Source organism: Moschus berezovskii, chromosome 1 (genome assembly GCF_049115385.1).
Source record: "Moschus berezovskii isolate FMDL1 chromosome 1, NW_MosBer_1.0, whole genome shotgun sequence".
Classification (NCBI taxonomy): domain Eukaryota; kingdom Metazoa; phylum Chordata; class Mammalia; order Artiodactyla; family Moschidae; genus Moschus; species Moschus berezovskii.
In genome coordinates, this window is record NC_142460.1 from 63,543,042 (window position 1) to 63,560,394 (window position 17,353).

Consider the following 17,353-nt stretch of genomic DNA (forward strand, 5'->3'; position numbering starts at 1 on the left):
CCCCTGCTAGCCTTCAGAACCAGGCTATGCCTCTTTTTCTTGAAGGTCATTCAGACTTGAGAATGGCCATCTTGTTTGTCTTCCATGTAATAAGCTTCTCCAGTTCAGTTCAGTTGCTCAGTCGTGTCTGACTCTTTGCAACCCCATGAATCACAGCAGCCAGGCCTCCCCAGGTGTAACTAAATCCCCATCCTCTAGCTATTCCTGGTGTGACATTGTTTGAGGTTTCTTTCCTAACCTTCCAGTTTCCGATTTTTGATCACTTCTTGACTCTAGCAGATAGTAGCTATTATAGGTTGAAGATGATAGAAACCCAGGAGTTGTGCTTTCTGTGCATTTAGGGAGAATGATTCTGAGGCACAGGTTTATCATTATTTTCAATTTCTTTAGGCTCAAAATTCTGTCTCATGGTGGAGACTTCTATTATCATAGAATTAGGATAGAATAGAATGGTGGTTGTTTAGTTGCTAAGTTGTGTCTGACTCTTGCAACCCATGGACAGTAGCCTGGCAGTCTCCTTTGTCCATGGGATTCTCCAGGCAAGAGTGCTGGAGGCAAGAGATCCAGGGGATCTTTCCGACCCAGGGTTTGAACCCTGGTCTCCTGCACTGCAGGCATATTCAGGGAATTCCCTAATAGAATAGAACAGAAGTCTTCTATTACAATTGCCACTAAAGAGCACCACTTTGCCTTTGTTCTAATTTCTAAATACACAAACTGCTTAGCACTTCACAAGTGAAATGTATATTGAACTATATGAAAATAAGCATTTTCTGTTTCTCCATAAATTTTGAACTTTAGAGAAAAAAAATCCCATGCAGTCCGCAACTCAGCACATCAGCTGATTTCTTTTTCCTCTGTCTTGCAGTCATACACATGCATCTCATGTATGGAAATGTACTCAGCTTTTTAAAACTTTCTTTATTTGATAGAATCTACATATTTTTCATGTTACTCTACGATTTTCATAATTAAGTGTAATCATTTTCTTATTGTAGGACATTAGAGTCATAAATGAGTTCTGAAATAAATATTTGCCCAATTTTTGGTGGTTTTGCTTCCGATATTTGTTTCCTAAGAGTTTTTATTTAAAAAAAAAAAAAAACAACTTTCTACTAACACAAGAAATACAGAACATGCAGGGTTTTATGTTTTATTTGTTTCTGTATCAGAGGTTTTAGTCTTGTGTAAGAAAAACGGTAGCAGGAGCAATTTGAGATTTTTTTTCTTCCAAAGTTTTTTTTGGAGAAAGTAGCCTCCCATACATTGTTAAAGCAGTTGCTGTTCTCACTAACTTTCCACCCTTCCTTCTGGATATTTTTGTTCTTGATCTCTCCTCTTTCTCCTGTCTGCCTCCCTCCCCTTGCTCTTCAGAGTTTTCCAGCAGCTCCTTCTCTCACCTCTGCACTGAACAATAAAGCTGTGTGTCCGTGCAGAGAGGAGCTGAAAAAGGAGACAGATGGTTCTTTCATTACCAGGTTGCTCCGGATTAATTGAGTTGGATCTGTTATTTTTTTCAAGGAGACTGAGCTGGATCCCATGGATAACCAGTCATGAGCTACAGTCATGTAGTACATGCAGCCAGTTTTGCTCTTGGATTTCTTTGTTTTTGGTAATCACATCATCCTGTGGAGAATTTAGGGACGGGCCTGTAGTGACTTTACTAAAGTAGTGTTTTCATTAAGACTTTTCTTTTTAATGGCTTAAGATTTTTCTTGGTTGCTGAGCCATCCTTATAAGCATGCTGAATGTGTGTTTTGTTTCAGCACTTGGAAGTGAAGAAGCAGCACCACCTCTTGTCTTGGATAATTTCTAGTGGACAATATAGCAGCAGCCTTCTGGGCCTCCGGGGCCCTTACCACATTCTACACCCTCAAGAACAGAGAGGACCTCTGGGAAACAGATTCCTAAAAGTGTAGGTGAGCAAAAGCGCCAGGACTGCCATCTCAGACTTCTTTGATGTTAAGTTTGAACACTTGAAATGTTCTGATACAATTCTTATACAGTTTAAACTGACTTTATTGGTATATAATTGCGTTACAATGTTGTGTTCGTTTCTGCTTTAATAACAAAATGATCCAGCCATATGTCTACATATATCCTGCTGTTTTTGAACCTCCCTCTCACCCCATTCTCCATCCCACCCATCCAGGTCGGCACAGAGCACCAAGCTGAGCTCCCTGTGCTTTACAACAGTTTCCTGCTGGCTGGTGACTTTAAAATACCCTCTCCTTCTCTGTATACAGCTACCTGTTAATTTATCTCTTACTAGTTTAGCAGCAGCCAGAGGGCCTTTGAAACTTTGTTATTATGTAACCAATGACTCTTTCAGTTCAGTTCAGTCCAGTTGCTCAGGCATGTCCAACCCTTTGCAACTCCATGGACTGTAGCACTCCAGGCCTCCCTGTCCATCACCAACTCCCGGAGTTTACTCAAACTCCTGTCCATTGAGTCAGTGATGCCATCCAACCATCTCATCCTGTCATCCCCTTCTCCTCCCGGGTTCAATCTTTCCCAGCATCAGGGTCTTTTCAAATGAGTCAGTTCTCTAGCATATCCCAAAACTGAGCTATGAAAGCTTTAGTTATTATTTTTATTCTCAGTCTTAATGGCCTTCTTTGGGACTGTTCTAAACCAACATCAAAGTGAAAGAGTAAGTAAACTGAAGTTACAACTAGAATATTACGTGCATCACAAGTGCTGTTCACCAGCTGTGTTAGAATGAACTCTAGTTCCCTCTCTGCCTTTATGCTACAATTAATAATATTCACTGAAGTATTTTAATATAGTTTGTAGGTATATTCTTCTTACATTCCTAGAATCCCATGTACAAATATACACCAATTTATGAATTTATTCTGAGAAAGCTCTGGAGCTCAAATGTCTACTAGGAATTAGCTCTATGTTTACACATGAATCCATCATCTTTATGATATGTTGAGATTTGTCAGAGAATTATTATTCATCTAGCAAATTTGTCATCACTTTGTTTGCAAATAATTTTGTGAAGGACACTTATTGACTGACAGCATTGTGCTTTATGGGTACTGGGGAGTTTGGGCATTTACAGTGGTTTGGGGATTTGGTCCTTGGGAATCTCTTGAGATCTTCATTGTTCACACCAAAATTATGAGTGGATTCAAAGCCTATCCCTAGTGTCTCAAGCCACTGGACTTGCAAACTCTTGAGCATTGTAAGCATAGGAGGGAGGTAGGGCTGGGTCTTCAGTTTCTTGCTGCCAGAATATTTATGTTTGGCTACATTGGGTCTTCATTGTGGCATTCGGGCTTTCTGTAGTTACACTGAGCAGGGGCTACTGTCTAGGTTTCTCATTGCAATGGTTTCTCATTGCAGAGCGTGGGCTCTAGAGCAAAAGGCTCAGTAGTTGTACCGCATTGGCTTAGTTTCCTCAAGGCATGTGGAATCTTCCGGGAGTAGAGATAGAACCTGTGTCCCCTGTATTGGCAGGAGATTCTTAACCACTGGACCAACAGGAAAGTCCCAGAAACAACTGAATGAAATCTGGGTTTTAAAGGGCTTCCCTTGTGGCTCAGTGGTAAAGAATCCATATGCAGTGCAGGAGACATGGGTTCAATCATTGAGTCAGGAAGATCCCCTGGAAAAGGAAATGGCAACCCACTCCAGTATTTTTGTCTGGAGAATTCCATGGACAGAGGAGCCTGGCAGGCTGCAGTCCATGGGGTCTCAAGAGTCGGACATGACTTTGCACCTAAACCACCACTGCTGGGCTGTAATCATCTTGGTGATTTGTGGAACTGCCTTTCCTGTCTGTCTATATATCTCCTTCCATCAAGAAGATGGAAATATTTTGAGTCTTTATAGCCTAACAGTGAAGAGCAGAGATTCTGGTATGTGCTTGGGTTCAAATTCCAGCACTGCCACTTACCACTTGAGCATCTGTGGGCACATTATAACTTCTCTGTGCTTTAGTGTCTTCATCTGTATGATAGGGATGACCTTTCTTAAGGGGTGGTTTTGAGGATTAAAAGAGTTATATACCCAAAGCATTTAGTTTTATTGCCCTCTGTTGCTCTCCTTACCTTATTAGGATGAAGGTGTTAGGTGTTGCTGATTGACCCCAGCATTTGCTTCTGAGCCTCGAACATAGTATTTGAATTCTCAACATTGTAATCGATCCAAATCAGAGTGTAAGATGAAAACTATTTTCCAAGTCAGATTATTGGTAAAGCTCTTGATTTCATTTCTTGCTTCAAGACATAAATTTGATATGCTGATTACAAATCTAGGTTGTTTGGTTTTACTAGGGCTCAGAGCAGTTTTATTATGAAAAGCATAAAATGGTATGGCTTCTATAGCCAGAAATATGGTCTGAGTTTTGCTAATGAATTACTATTATCTTAAATGCCTTTTTATTTTATAAGCAGATGAGTAAGGCTTTCTAATACAGATACTTTGAAATGTTTAAATGAATGTAGAGAAATAAAAGCTAGCATACAGTAAAGGAAGCTTAATTTTTTTTTGACTTTTGTTTTATAATGTCATGAGTTCTGTAGTATATTTACAAGGATGTTATGAACTCGTTTTTTAGTGACATCTTGGTGTATGGGCAGCTGATACTTTATTAGTTTTAAAAGAATTAAAAATAAGATTAGGAAAGTCTTTACCATGTGCCAGACATTTTTCTAAGTGCTTTATATTTACAACTTACATAGCTCTATTATTCCCATTTTACAGATGAGGTCTAAAGAGGTTAAGAAACTTCCTAGGGTCGTATCACTAGACAGAGGTGGAACTGAAACTCAACCCAGGGGTCTGATCACCACACAGGCAACTTTAACATCCAATTGTGCTGCTACCTACAAAGACTAAATTGTATGAAGAAGATGAGAAGGAAGATGGAAGAACCAAATTAAAGATTCTTAAATGCCAGGCTAAGTGATTTTACGTGTATTTGGCAGACAATGGAATGCCACTGAAGGTTTTCCTGTGGGGCAGGTGACAAAATGAGAGCTGGCCTTTGAGGGGTTTATGCCAGTGAACACGTGGGCTTGTTTAAAGGGAAGATGGCTTAGAGATCATTGCTAGTGGTTTGAGAAGTAATGAGAGCATGGGTTTAGGAAACAGGATTAAGATAAGAGCTTGGGAACACCTGTATTTAGGTGTAGTGCTGAAACTCCAGTACTTTGGCCCTCACGCGATGAGTTGACTCACTGGAAAAGACTCTGATGCTGGGAGGGATTGGGGGCAGGAGGAGAAGGGGACGACAGAGAATGAGATGGCTGGATGGCATCACCGACTCGATGGACATGAGTTTGAGTGAACTCTGGGAGTTGGTGATGGACGGGGAGCCCTGGCGTGCTGTGATTCATGGGGTCGCGGAGAGTCGGACACAACTGAGCGACTGAACTGAGGAAGGAGAGAAATGAGTTAGAAGCTCAGGCAACAGGAGTGAGACCTTGTGCCATCCAAGAGAGGTGTTTTAGGGATTGAAAACTGTAGAGACTGGAGAGGACTGGAATGAAATGAAGGCTTCAGGGTTATTTACTGTGTACCCACGATGGGCCTGGAATCAGGCTGGAGGAAAACCCACATAAAAATGTTCTCCTAAACTGCCAACTCTGCTACTTATGAGTGAGGTCACTTTTGGCAAGTCTTTACTTTTTTTTTCTAAATCCTGTCTACTTCTCCTGTTATGTGGTGGCATAGGACCTTACTCTGTCTGAATGCCCTAAACTCTTGCAGTTTTTCTAGCTCTAAGATCTATAATACCTGGGTCCCAGTTGTGAATAGCAGTCATTGGAAACGTTGTTGTGATTGTTTGGAAATTCAGTTGGCCCTTTTAGGTAAATAAGAAGGTGATGGAGAATGAAGTGTGTGTCCCTTAGGTGTAATCTGAGAGGAATCCTATATATTTTCTCTGAGACTGTAAACAATATAGGAAAGAAAATGTCTTGGAATTTACAAAGAGACTGCAAACATCCCCTAGAATGGTGAGAGAAGTTTTTCTCAAAGCCATTTATTTTCAGAGAGTCCCACTACTTTGTTCAGACAAAATTCTGTTGATTAGAAATTTTCAAAGATCAAGCCCAAAGGACTCTTCAAGTGGCAGTATGGAACTTAGAACGAGTTTCCAGTTCCTCTCAGACTGTTTTTTGTGAAGCCCTGGTCCTCTCCATAGGATCTAATTCCTTTTTCCTTGGACCTTCTCCAGCAGCGCTTCTCAAACATGCAGATCACTGGGGATCTTGTTAAAATGCAGATTTGACTCTGTGGATCAAGGAGTGGAGCTGAGATTCTGCATCTCTACCAGGTTCCCAGGTGATGCTGGGACTGTTACCCAATGAAGGTTCATGAGCCTGCAGTGAGGCCAGATAACTAACTGTCAGATTTTGGAGGAGAGAAAGGTTTATTGCAGGGCCAAGCCAGGAGAATAGATGACTTGTGCTCAAAACTCCTGACCTCTCAGGTTACTGGGGGGAGAAGTTTTTATAGGCAAAATATGGGATGAGAGATACAGGGTGTGTGACTTTGTTCTGATTGGTTGGTGGTGACGTAACAGGATATGTTCCAGGAATCTTGTGCTGAGCCTGAAGTTACCATCTTACACCTGGGTGGGATGCTGTAGTTTCTGCAGAAGAACTCAAACATGCATCAGTTCAGTTCAGTTTGGTCGCTCAGTCATATCCAACTCTTTGTGACCCCGTGGACTGCAGCATGCCAGGCCTCCCTGTCAATCACCAACTCCCAGAATCTACTCAAACTTATGTCCATTGAGTTGGTGATGCCTTCCAACCATCTCATCCTCTGTCATCCCCTTCTCCTCCCGCCCCCAGTCTTTCCCAGCATCAGGGTCTTTTCAAGTGAGTCAGTTCTTCACATCAGGTGGCCAAAGTATTGGAGTTTCAGCCAACATCAATCCTTCCAATGAATATTCAGGACTGATTTCCTTTATGATGGTTGGATCTCCTTGCAGTCCAAGGGACTCTCAAGAGTCTTCTCCAACACCACAGTTCAAAAGCATCAATTCTTTGGCACTCAGCTTTCTTTATAGTCCAACTCTTACATCTATACATGACTACTGGAAAAACCATAGCCTTGACTAGACAGACCTTTGTTGGCAAAGTAATGTCTCTGCTTTTTAATATGCTGTCTAGGTTGGTCATAACTTTTCTTCCAAGGAGCAAGCGCCTTAATTTCATGGTGCAGGCGCCATCTGCAGTGATTTTGGAGCCCAGAAAAATAAAGTCTACCACTATTTCCACATCTGTTTGCCATGAAGTGATGGGACCAGATGCCATGATCTTAGTTTTTTAGTGTTGAGCTTTAAGCCAACTTTTTCACTCTTCTCTTTCACTTTCATCAAGAGGCTCTTCAGGTCTTCTTCGCTTTCTGCCAGAAGGGTAGTGTCATCTGCATACCTGAGGTTATTGATATTTCTCCCAGCAATCTTGATTCCAGCTTGTGAGTCATCCAGCCCAGCGTTTCTCATGATATACTCTGCATGTAAGTTAAATAAGCATGGAGACAATATATAGCCTTGACTCACTCCTTTCCCTTCTTGGAACCAGTTTGTTGTTCCATGTCCAGTTCTAACTGTTGCTTCCTGAACTGCAAACAGGTTTGTCAAGAGTTGGGTCAGGTGGTCTGGTATTCCCATCTCTTAAAGAATTTTCTACAGTTTGTGGTGATCCACACAATCCAAGGCTTTGTCATAGTCAATAAAGCAGAAATAGATGTTTTTCTGGGGCTCTCTTGCTTTTTCAGTGATCCAGCAGATGTTGGCAGTTTCATCTCTGATTCCTCTACTTATCCTAAAACGAGCTTGAACATTTGGAAGTTCACGGTTCACGTACTGTTGAAGCCTGGCTTGGAGAATTTTGAGCATTATTTTACTAGCGTGTGAGAAGAGTGCAATTGTGTGGTAGTTTGAGCATTCTTTGGCATTGCATTTCTTTGGGATTGGAATAAAAACTGACCTTTTCCAGTCCTGTGGCCCCTGCTGAATTTTCCAAATTTGCTGGCATATTGAGTGCAGCACTTTCATGCATCATCTTTTAGGATTTGAAATAGCTCATCAAACATGCATAATTATGTATATTCCTTGAGGAGGAACCAGGACACTGCCCTCAGACAGCACTGTTTTTTCTTGACTGCTCCTCCTTTGTTTCTACATCCCCTCTCTTTCCTGATTAGCAGCTCTTTGCCCTTTGAAACTCAGGGAAGGTCTAGAAGGCAGAATGAAGCCTGTTTCCTACAAACAGAAAGTGGGGGACACAGGAAGGATTTATACCAGGGAGGGTCCCATGGGATCCTGCTGGTGTTTGAACCACACTCTGAGGAGCTGGGATCTAAAATGTTTCATTCCACTTACCACAGAAGATAATCATACTCCTTTGGGAACAATGTGACTTCCCTCACCAGCCCAGGAGCTGTGTTCAGCATGTCTTGAAGTAGAGCACACACCGGTGATAAGTGTTCAACAGTAGTAGGGTTATCCGCTCTTACCCATGTCAGTGATTTGTATGGTTCAGTGGCATCAGTAATTTGAATTGTTTATAGACAGAGGATTTTCCTTTTAACTGAGAGATTGAAGCAAATGTAATAATCTTCATGTAAGTTAAAAAATACATTTACTATGTGACCCATGGTAACATATGTATACCCAAATTTTCGGTGTAGTGATTCTGAAAACTGAATTTTCAGTGTAGTGATTCTGAAAACTGAAGTCTGTGTACCGGTGTCAAATTGAATCTGAGAGACAGAGTTTTGCATGAAGTTAAAAGGAATAGCTTTATGACTTTGCCAGGCAAAGGGGAACACAGCAGTCTTGTGTGCTGAAAAACTGCGTATCCCCTCCTGGAAAGGTTTGGTGAAGAATTTTAGAACAGTGGTCCAAGGGTATATCTGCTGATGAGGATCTCGGTGTGTGCAGGTCCTTCGCTCCTTTAATCTGGCCTCAGGGTCTCCTTTGTATCTGCATCCCCTTCCTTCCCAGATTAGCAACTGTTTGAACCTGCTCTTTAAAACTCATGGAATGCCATGGAGGCTGGAGGCTGTTCCCTACAAACAAGAAAAGGGGTGGGGGCACAGAAAGGCCTCTGTGCCCAGGAGCCCACAGGGTCCTGCCTGGTTTCAGTAGCTGTATTTATATAATAGTAACTTAATGTCTATTAATGGTGAATTGATAAACTGTGATTATGGTATAGACATAAAATAGAATACTACTTAGTGATGTCATCTAATTTAAAAAGTATACAACCTAAAAGTTGAGAATTATGTTTATTTGGTGGCCTTTCTGAAGACTAACAGGAGAGAGAGCCTCTCAGATAGCTCTGAGGAATATTCCAAAGAGGTTAGGGAGGAGCTAGGATATAGAGGAGTTTTTGCTAAATTAAAGGGCTTCCCTGGTGGCTCAGATGGTAAAGAATCTGTCTGCCATGCAGGACACCCAGGTTTGATCCCTGGGTCAGGAAGATCCCTGACCTTACCTGGAAAATTCCATGGATAGAGGAGCCCGGTGGGCTATATATAGTCCGTGGGGTCACAAAGAGTCAGATATGACTGAGCAATTAATACTTGCTTTGCTAAACAAACAAACAATGTTGAACATGAGAAAATTACTGCTAATCACAAAAGAGACATCTTAATGATTTTGGTGCTTTTCTTTGTGTGGGAAGATGCAAAGTCTGGGCTCATTGGAATTACTCCTTTGATAGACATCTTAACTGTTGAGGACCCATATCCTGTTTTTCTCCATCTCAGGGTGTGTTATCAGAGGTTTAGAGTGATGGAGGAAGTGGCGACAGTGGCTGGAGTGGCTGGTGGTTTGATGGTGGGCAACCCTGTTGTTTATTGGAATGGCAAGCAACATTTTTTCCCTCACAATAAGAAATAGAAAGGAATTCCTGGTAGAAATAATGACAGGGATAATTTTTTTCTAAAGCATTATGCTAATATACATAAGCCAGAAATAAGATATGTACTGTATGATTCCATTTATATGACCTTTCAGAGAAAATGAAACTACAATGGTAAACCAGATCAGGGGCCAGAAACTGGGGGAAGAGAATTACCTGCAAAGAGGGACACGAGAACTTTCAGACCTGATAGAAGTGTTTAGTATGATTTTGGTGATTGTTACACGACCTTACAGCTTTGTCAAAGCTCATGAAATTGTACACTTAAAAGTGGTGGATTTTATTTTAATTTTTTCCCTCTACACAGTTAGTCTTAAAAATTGGCCACATAATTAACCTGTTAACAGTAGCTCTTACTCACAGAGTCTACCTAGTCAGTGGGGCATTAATATAAGAAGCAGAGAAAATTTCCACTCTGGGAGAAGAAATGGGTCTCTGGGAGAAAATATGAATGAACAGTAGGAACATAAGAAGTTCCCTTAAAAACTTCTTTGTTTATTTTCAATGAAGCTGAATCTCAAAGGAGAAATCTTGAAAACAGGAGCTTCAGTTCATTTTTAACATGGGATATAGTATACTATTAGCTGAATGATTTTGGTGTGTCCTGTTACACTATTAAAAACACCAAAATTCTGATAAGTCATTTCTTTTTATATTCTTTGCAGATAGCATACCCAGTTTAGGGGGCAGGATTTGGTCATCTGCTTTGGCACTGAGGACTTAGCTTTTATTGGGTAAAAAGATATGTCTATACATCCTAAGGATGAAATCTTGGAAAAGCATTGGCTTTTTTGAAAGATTGAAAGAGGAGGTATGTATACGCAAATAGGAAATAGCTGCATAGCATTGTATAGCAGAAGAACCAAGGGGAAGAGAAAATGATACGTATTCTTCTTCTGCTGTGCACAAAATGCTATTTAGAAATCAGCCAAATGTATACAGTTGGTCCGATTTGTTGAAACTATACAAATCTTTTGTAGGGGGAAGTGTGCGTAAATTAAATTATAATTTTCTATTTATTTACTCAGTAATATCAGGTTTTCCCCCCTTAATTTGTTTTAAATAACTAGCTTAGAACCAGATTTCAGTTTCGCTTTTTAAGGTGGTATAATATTACTTACTACTTAATTTTATATGTATTATTCTTTATTTTAAAATTATGGCCTATTGAAAATTTTCAGATCCTTCTAGTAGAAATCTGATCAACCAGATTTACTAATTCCTTAAGATTGATCTCTTCAATTGTGAATTAAACAGTTTTTCATATTATATTATTTCTAAGTAAGTAATTTTAATAGATGCATACTTTATCAATCCCTTGCTTAAAAAGTTAAGTGACTGTATTAAGTTCATGCTGTTATAAAATACAGTAATTATAGTTTTTCAGAACGTACAATTTAGAAGTTTCCCATAATGTATAGAAAGATCTCTTGAGTGGGAATGCTAACATCCCTGCTTTCATCATTGTGTGTGGAAAGAGCTTAGGGCAAGGCTGGGCATTTTGTAAGTACTTAATAAAAGTGAAAGTGTCAGTTGCATCTGACTCTGCAGCCCCATGGACTACAGGAATCCATCAGGCTCGTCTGTCCATGGGATTCTCTAGGCAAGAATACTGGAGTGAGTAGCCATTCCCTTCTCCAGGGGATCTTCCCGACTCAGGGATTGAACCCAGGTCTCCTGCATTGTAGGCAGATTCCTTACCATCTGAACCACCAGGGAAGTACTTAATGAAGTGTGCTGTTATTTATACCATCATCAGCACCAAAGGTTGGAGCTTTTTGGTGTATAAATGAGGGGACACATTTGGATTGTGCCATTCATAATAAGGACCATTACTTGAAAGAGGGGCAGTAAATGAGTTAAGAGAACTGAGGCCTTTCCACGCATCACTACAGAGTCCTGTGTGTCTCCTTCAAGGCTTCGACTCTGTGGAGATGGTGGATCTAGGAGGCCTTGGGGGCGCATGGGGCTGGAGTCGGAGACCTAGGCATCAGTACAGAGCTTTAGAGCTGCTGCTCATGCTCAGAGGGACACGCAACCGCAGAGGAGTCACAGGCTGAGTAAGCAGTAAACACAAAGGGGAAGGAAGGCAGGATGTAAGATCTGTTGCCAAGTTGAGACGGTCTTGGGTGTATATCATCACACAAGTGGTCTGGTGGAGCCCTGAGCTGAGAAGGACCTCTCCCAGGGTTGAACGGACACAGGCTGAGAGCAGGGCCGCTTGGTAAGATTGTGGAGGTGAGCCTTGAACAGGGGCAGGCGGCTGAGAGGAAACTTGTGGTTGAAATTCTTTCTGCACAGGGCTCTGTGGAGCTGGTAGGGATGTCCTTTTCTAACTTGCACAAAGATGCAAGTTATTGAGTGTTTTTGTTGAGCAGCAGTATGCTGGCTGAGAGAGGAGGCAGAGCAGCAGCAGGGCAGGACATTGGTCCCTGGGAAACAGAGGGCATCCGGGGATAAGAGTGGATGAGAACATGGTTTAGGATGCTAGTTACTTAAAATTGGAAGTTTGCTTGCCCGGCTCCTGGGTGAGTTGTGAGAGAAAGAAGAATGCAGACCCTGGAAAACTAGGGTGTAATTCAGGGACCTGGCAGTAGGGACTCAGGCCTGGTGAATGACATGTTCAAGGTCAGCGTGGCATTAGTAAGAACCTGACCAAACTGTTGAGCTGCTGCTGAAGGCTTCTCAAGCTCCCTGTCCTTTGGGCCAGAATCAGTCTCAGAGGTTGGGGTGGGGCTGAGCCTACAGATGGGCTCAGGGGTGTGTCTGCAGCTGGGCCTGGGGGCCACTGGGTGTAGAGAGGCCAGACAGGCTGGGTCCATCCACATGGGGAAGTGTGTTTCTTCCCTGAAGTCATATAATATTGATTGAGATACCCACAGGGTTTTTGTACTTAGGGAATAGAATGATGTGTCCAGAATTATTGCTTAATGTGCTGTTTTCTAATTGGTAGTTGGAAAAACAAGCCCCTTTATACTCGAAAAAGCGTGAAACTGAAAGTCACTCAGTCGTGTCCAACTCTTTGTGACCCCAGGGACTATACAGTCCGTGGAATTCTCCAGGCTAGGATACTGGAGTGGGTAGCCTTTCCCTTCTCCAGGGGATCTTCCCAACCCAGGAATTGAACCCAGGTCTCCTGCATTGTGGGCAGCTTTTTTACCAGCTGAGCCACAGGGAAGCCCAGAGTCTAAAAAACGAAGAATCTGACATTTTCAAGTGTCATTCCATGGGGTTTTTGTTTAGTTTTTATAAGCAACACTGTTATGGTTCTCTGGGGCTCAAGGAAGCGCCTCGTAATAAGAACCCTCCAGTTTGAATCTTAAGCATCCTGAAGTTTCAGAATCACTGCTCTAGGACACTCGGAGAAAAAAACGACAGGTTTCCTGAAATCCAGAAGGATGGGGTAGGGAAGAACAAGGTTGTGAGTAGCAGAGTTTTATTTCAGCGCAGCTTTTGACTATGAACTTCATTTCCATTTCGCCAGTTGCTAGGATTGTCACTGCTTAGGGGGCAGGAGGGACAGATTAGACATTGTGTAACTGATGCTAAAGCTGAAACTCCAATACTTTGGCCACCTCATGCGACGAGTTGACTCACTGGAAAAGACTCTGATGCTGGGAAAGGTTGGGGGCGGGAGGAGAAGGGGACGACGGAGAGTGAGATGGCTGGATGGCATCACCGACTCTGTGGACATGAGTTTGAGTGAACTCCGGGAGTTGGTGATGGACAGGGAGGCCTGGCGTGCTGTGATTCATGGGGTCGCGGAGAGTCGGACACGACTGAGTGACTGAACTGAACTGAACTGAATGCTTAGTCTGGTATCAGAAGAATAGACCTGCCCCCATCCATAAAAGCTCACATCTGGAGAGCAACAGTAGAGTGTGTGGACCCTGGTCTGATAGATATGGGTTTGAGACCTGTTCTGCAGTCTATCAGCTCAGGAAAGTTACTGTTTCTCTGAGCTTCAGTATGCTTATCTGTGAAATGGGAATTCCGAGTTTACTATAGCCCTCACAAGGTGGTTGTGAAGATTACATTAGATAATACACCAAAAGCATTTTATCAGGGGCCTTGACACATATATGATACATATATATCTTAATGATTCTAATCAGCCATTATTCACTGGGCATCGGCCATGTGCTGGGCATTTGGGTAAAAAATTAATACAGAACATCTAGTTATGAGATCTGGAACTCCATTCAATGACTGTCTACTTAGCGTCTTCTGTTTAACATGTTCTGTTAGATGCAGATGCATACATGGAAATAAAATGATGGACAAGTCCTGCTCTCATGGGTCTTGCCATCGAGTGGGGCTGTCATTGTAATGTCTGTTATGGTCCCTGTGTTTCAGTACATTTGTTCTTTGTTTCCTCCATGGTTCCCTTGAGAATCCTAGAGCAATGATTCTCACATTTTATTTTGGGTCAGCATAAGAATCAGACTGGAGGGCGCTTGTTTCAATACATGTCCACAAACCCCAGAAACTCAGGTGTAGTAGGGGCTGGGGAAATGTGCATGTTAACAAGTCGTCGGCTGGTGCAGACCCTTGAACCTGCCATATCACTTTGGGGAGCCTGCCCTGCAACCCTCTCCTGTCCACTGTGTCTGAATTTGCACGTTTGGAACTCTCCCCACCGACAGAGCACTCTCAGGAAGTTGTCTGTTAGAATTTTCTCTTTTGGGTTCTCCTCATGCATTTTGTCTTGATAGATAGGCATAGAACTGTGAGAAGCAATGGCCACAGTTAGTCTGCTTCTGCTTCTTATACCGTGTGAGCTGGGACAACTCACTGACCCCGAGAAACTTTCAGTTCCTTCATTCATCAAGGAAATGATACCCTCACATCCATTTATCATGCTTGTTTTGAGCCTTAAGTGAAGTGATGGACATACAAGCTTTTTATGAAGTTAAAAAATATACTTGGATTATTCTGTTCTGTTCAGTCACTCAGTCGTGTCCGACTCTTTGCGACCCCGGGGACTGTAGCCTACCAGGCTTCTCCATCCATGGGATTCTCCAGGCAAGAATACTGGAGTGGGTTACCATTTCCTTCTCCAGGGGATCTTCCCGACCCAGGGATCGAACCCGGGTCTCCCACATCGGAGGCAGATGCGTTAACCTCTGAGCCACCAGGGAAGCCCAAGAGAAGGAAAACCTGTTGTCAAGATTGAGCCCACTTTGAGTGACACTCAGTCCTGTCTGACTCTTTGCGACCCCGTGGACTCTAGCCCACGAGGCTCCTCTGTCCATGGGATTTCCCAGGCAAGAATACTGCAATGGGTTGCTGTTTCCTACTCCAAGGGATCTTCCCAACCCAGGGATCAAAACCCAGTCTCCTGTATTGGCAGGTGGATACTTTACCATTGAGCCACCAGGAAAGCCCCTGGCATATGTAGATTATTCATCTGTTCAATTATAGATCATAATTTGAGAAGAAATAAGCATTTGATCTCTGCCAGCGATTCCTGCTCTCCCTTGAAACTCTACTCACACTCTAGGTGAATAATTGGTTTATGGTTTAAACTTTGTAAGGGTGTTTTAGGCACCACGGTCTTATTAATAGTGGCATCTGCAGCCAAGAAGCAGGTATGTATTGTTTAATGTCAGGATTTTGAAGCTTGTTTTGGTTATTGGAGCTATATTGAAGGGCTTTGTTCCCCTGTAAACCAGGCACTCTGTGTTAAATCCTAACTGGTGTTGCTTTGAATCTTTGACTCAAAGCAAAATGGTTGTTTCATTTATAGACTTAGAGACTTCATTTATTTCTGCAAGTGTTTTCCTGTGAGCAAGCATGTGAACTCGACATGCTTATCACACAGATATTCTGGCTGTCCCCAGTTTGCTTTGCAGCTTGAGTATGGATGCTGTGAGTTGCCCATGACACATGAGAGAGTGAAAAATCTTCCAAAGTTTTTCTCAGGTGGTGTACACAATGACCCTTCATGAGTAGATTCATTTTACGTTTTGAAGGGAAAAAATTGTTTCTCACCCTTCTTTGTTTTCAACTAAACCACAAACTGGTGAGGCAGAAACAACAATCTCACTTACTCGTACTTCCTGTTCTGTAAAGTAATAGGTAAGTCTTCCAAGGAATGTGTTCTGAGGGACAGGAAAGCAAAATGAATTGAAAATACTGAGTTCTTCCTTTAGACTTTAATGTGCTGCCTTATCTTAGATGCAAATTTTTTTTGATTAATTTTATTTGACTGTGCTGGGTCTTCACTGCCGTGCAGGCTACTTTCCAGTTGCAGTGTTCAGCTTTCTGATTGCAGCAGCTTCTTTTGTTGTGGAGGACGGGCTGGCTTCGACTTCAGTAGTTGCAGCTCCTGGGTGCCAGAACACAGGCTCAATAGTTGTGGCGCGTGGGCTTAGTTGCTCTGCAGCATATGGGATCTCCCCAGATCAAGGATCGAACCCTGTGTCTCCTGCGTTGGCAGGAGGATTCTTTACCACTGAGCCACCAGGGAAGCTCTAAATATGTTTTTTAAAAAACTGTTACTAGTAAGTGGCATCCTTGTTGCGTGTTTGTATAACTGATGCTATTTTGGATGGAGTCTTAAATATTTGAGTATTTAAACAAATTGTTTAGTGATCATTTTGGCTCATGGTAAAATCCCTTCCAGGACAGTCTTAAGGCTGGTATCACTAATTTCTAAAACTTTCTTGGTCCAAGTCTAATTTGTGCATTTTAGAACTTAGTTGCTAAACATCCCTGATAACTGAAACCATCAGATATACAACAAAAAAGGCTTAGTTTCAGTGTATTTTTATATGAGTCACAGGGTGTATAAAGAATTCCTCAGTGTTCTTTGGAGTCTTTTGTATTTATCCTACATTCATGTTTGTGTGACGCATGAAAAAAAAAAAAAAATTGCCAGGACCAGTTCAGTCCAAGTCATGAGCCAAGGCCAGTCCATGCCAGCTCCCTGTATCCTGTCAGCATGAAGCATGGCTCATGGCCTAAAGTGTTTAATATTATCTCTTCTCTCACATGGGCTTCCCAGATAGTGCTAGTGGTTAAGAATCCGCCTGCCAATGTGGGAGACACAAAAGACATGGGTTCGATCCCAGGGTCTGGAAGACCCCCTAAAGAAGGAAATGGCAACCCACTGCAGTATTCTTGCCTGGAAAATTCCATGGGCAGAGGAGCCTGGCAGGCTACAGTCCACGGGGCTGCAAAGAGTTGGACATGACTGAGCATACATTATTCTCTCACACAGGAAGGGGAAGAAGTGGAGCCAGCATTTGCTGCACATGTCCTAAAGGTCAGGCTCGCTGCCTTGCTGTCCTTGTTTCCTCAATAAACTAGGTGAGTGACGCATCCACCATCTTCACTGCCTTATTTTCTTGGACTTTTACTCTGATCATCCCAAACCTGAGTTCTCTCCATTCCTTGGAATTTTTTTTTCGCCAATTATTTCTCAAGAAACCCAGAACCATACTTTTTTT

At 42.3% G+C, this 17,353-nt stretch overlaps 1 protein-coding gene across 22 annotated transcripts in view; it reads left to right on the top strand.

The window, feature by feature from the left end:
- The window catches only part of ST3GAL6 (ST3 beta-galactoside alpha-2,3-sialyltransferase 6), a 108,231-nt gene that overhangs the window by 23,908 nt on the left and 66,970 nt on the right, over positions 1–17,353 (top strand). For 10 of the 22 annotated variants that reach the window (XM_055409915.2, XM_055409739.2, XM_088836385.1 and 7 more), the window contains exons 2-3: positions 1,767–1,919; positions 17,125–17,213. The gene's annotated coding sequence lies outside the window, so the exon portion shown is untranslated. Of the gene's footprint in view, positions 1–1,766; positions 1,920–11,091; positions 12,138–17,124; positions 17,214–17,353 lie in introns of those variants that run through there. The other 12 variants (XM_055408886.2, XM_055409652.2, XM_055408821.2 and 9 more) reach the window with 7 other exon arrangements.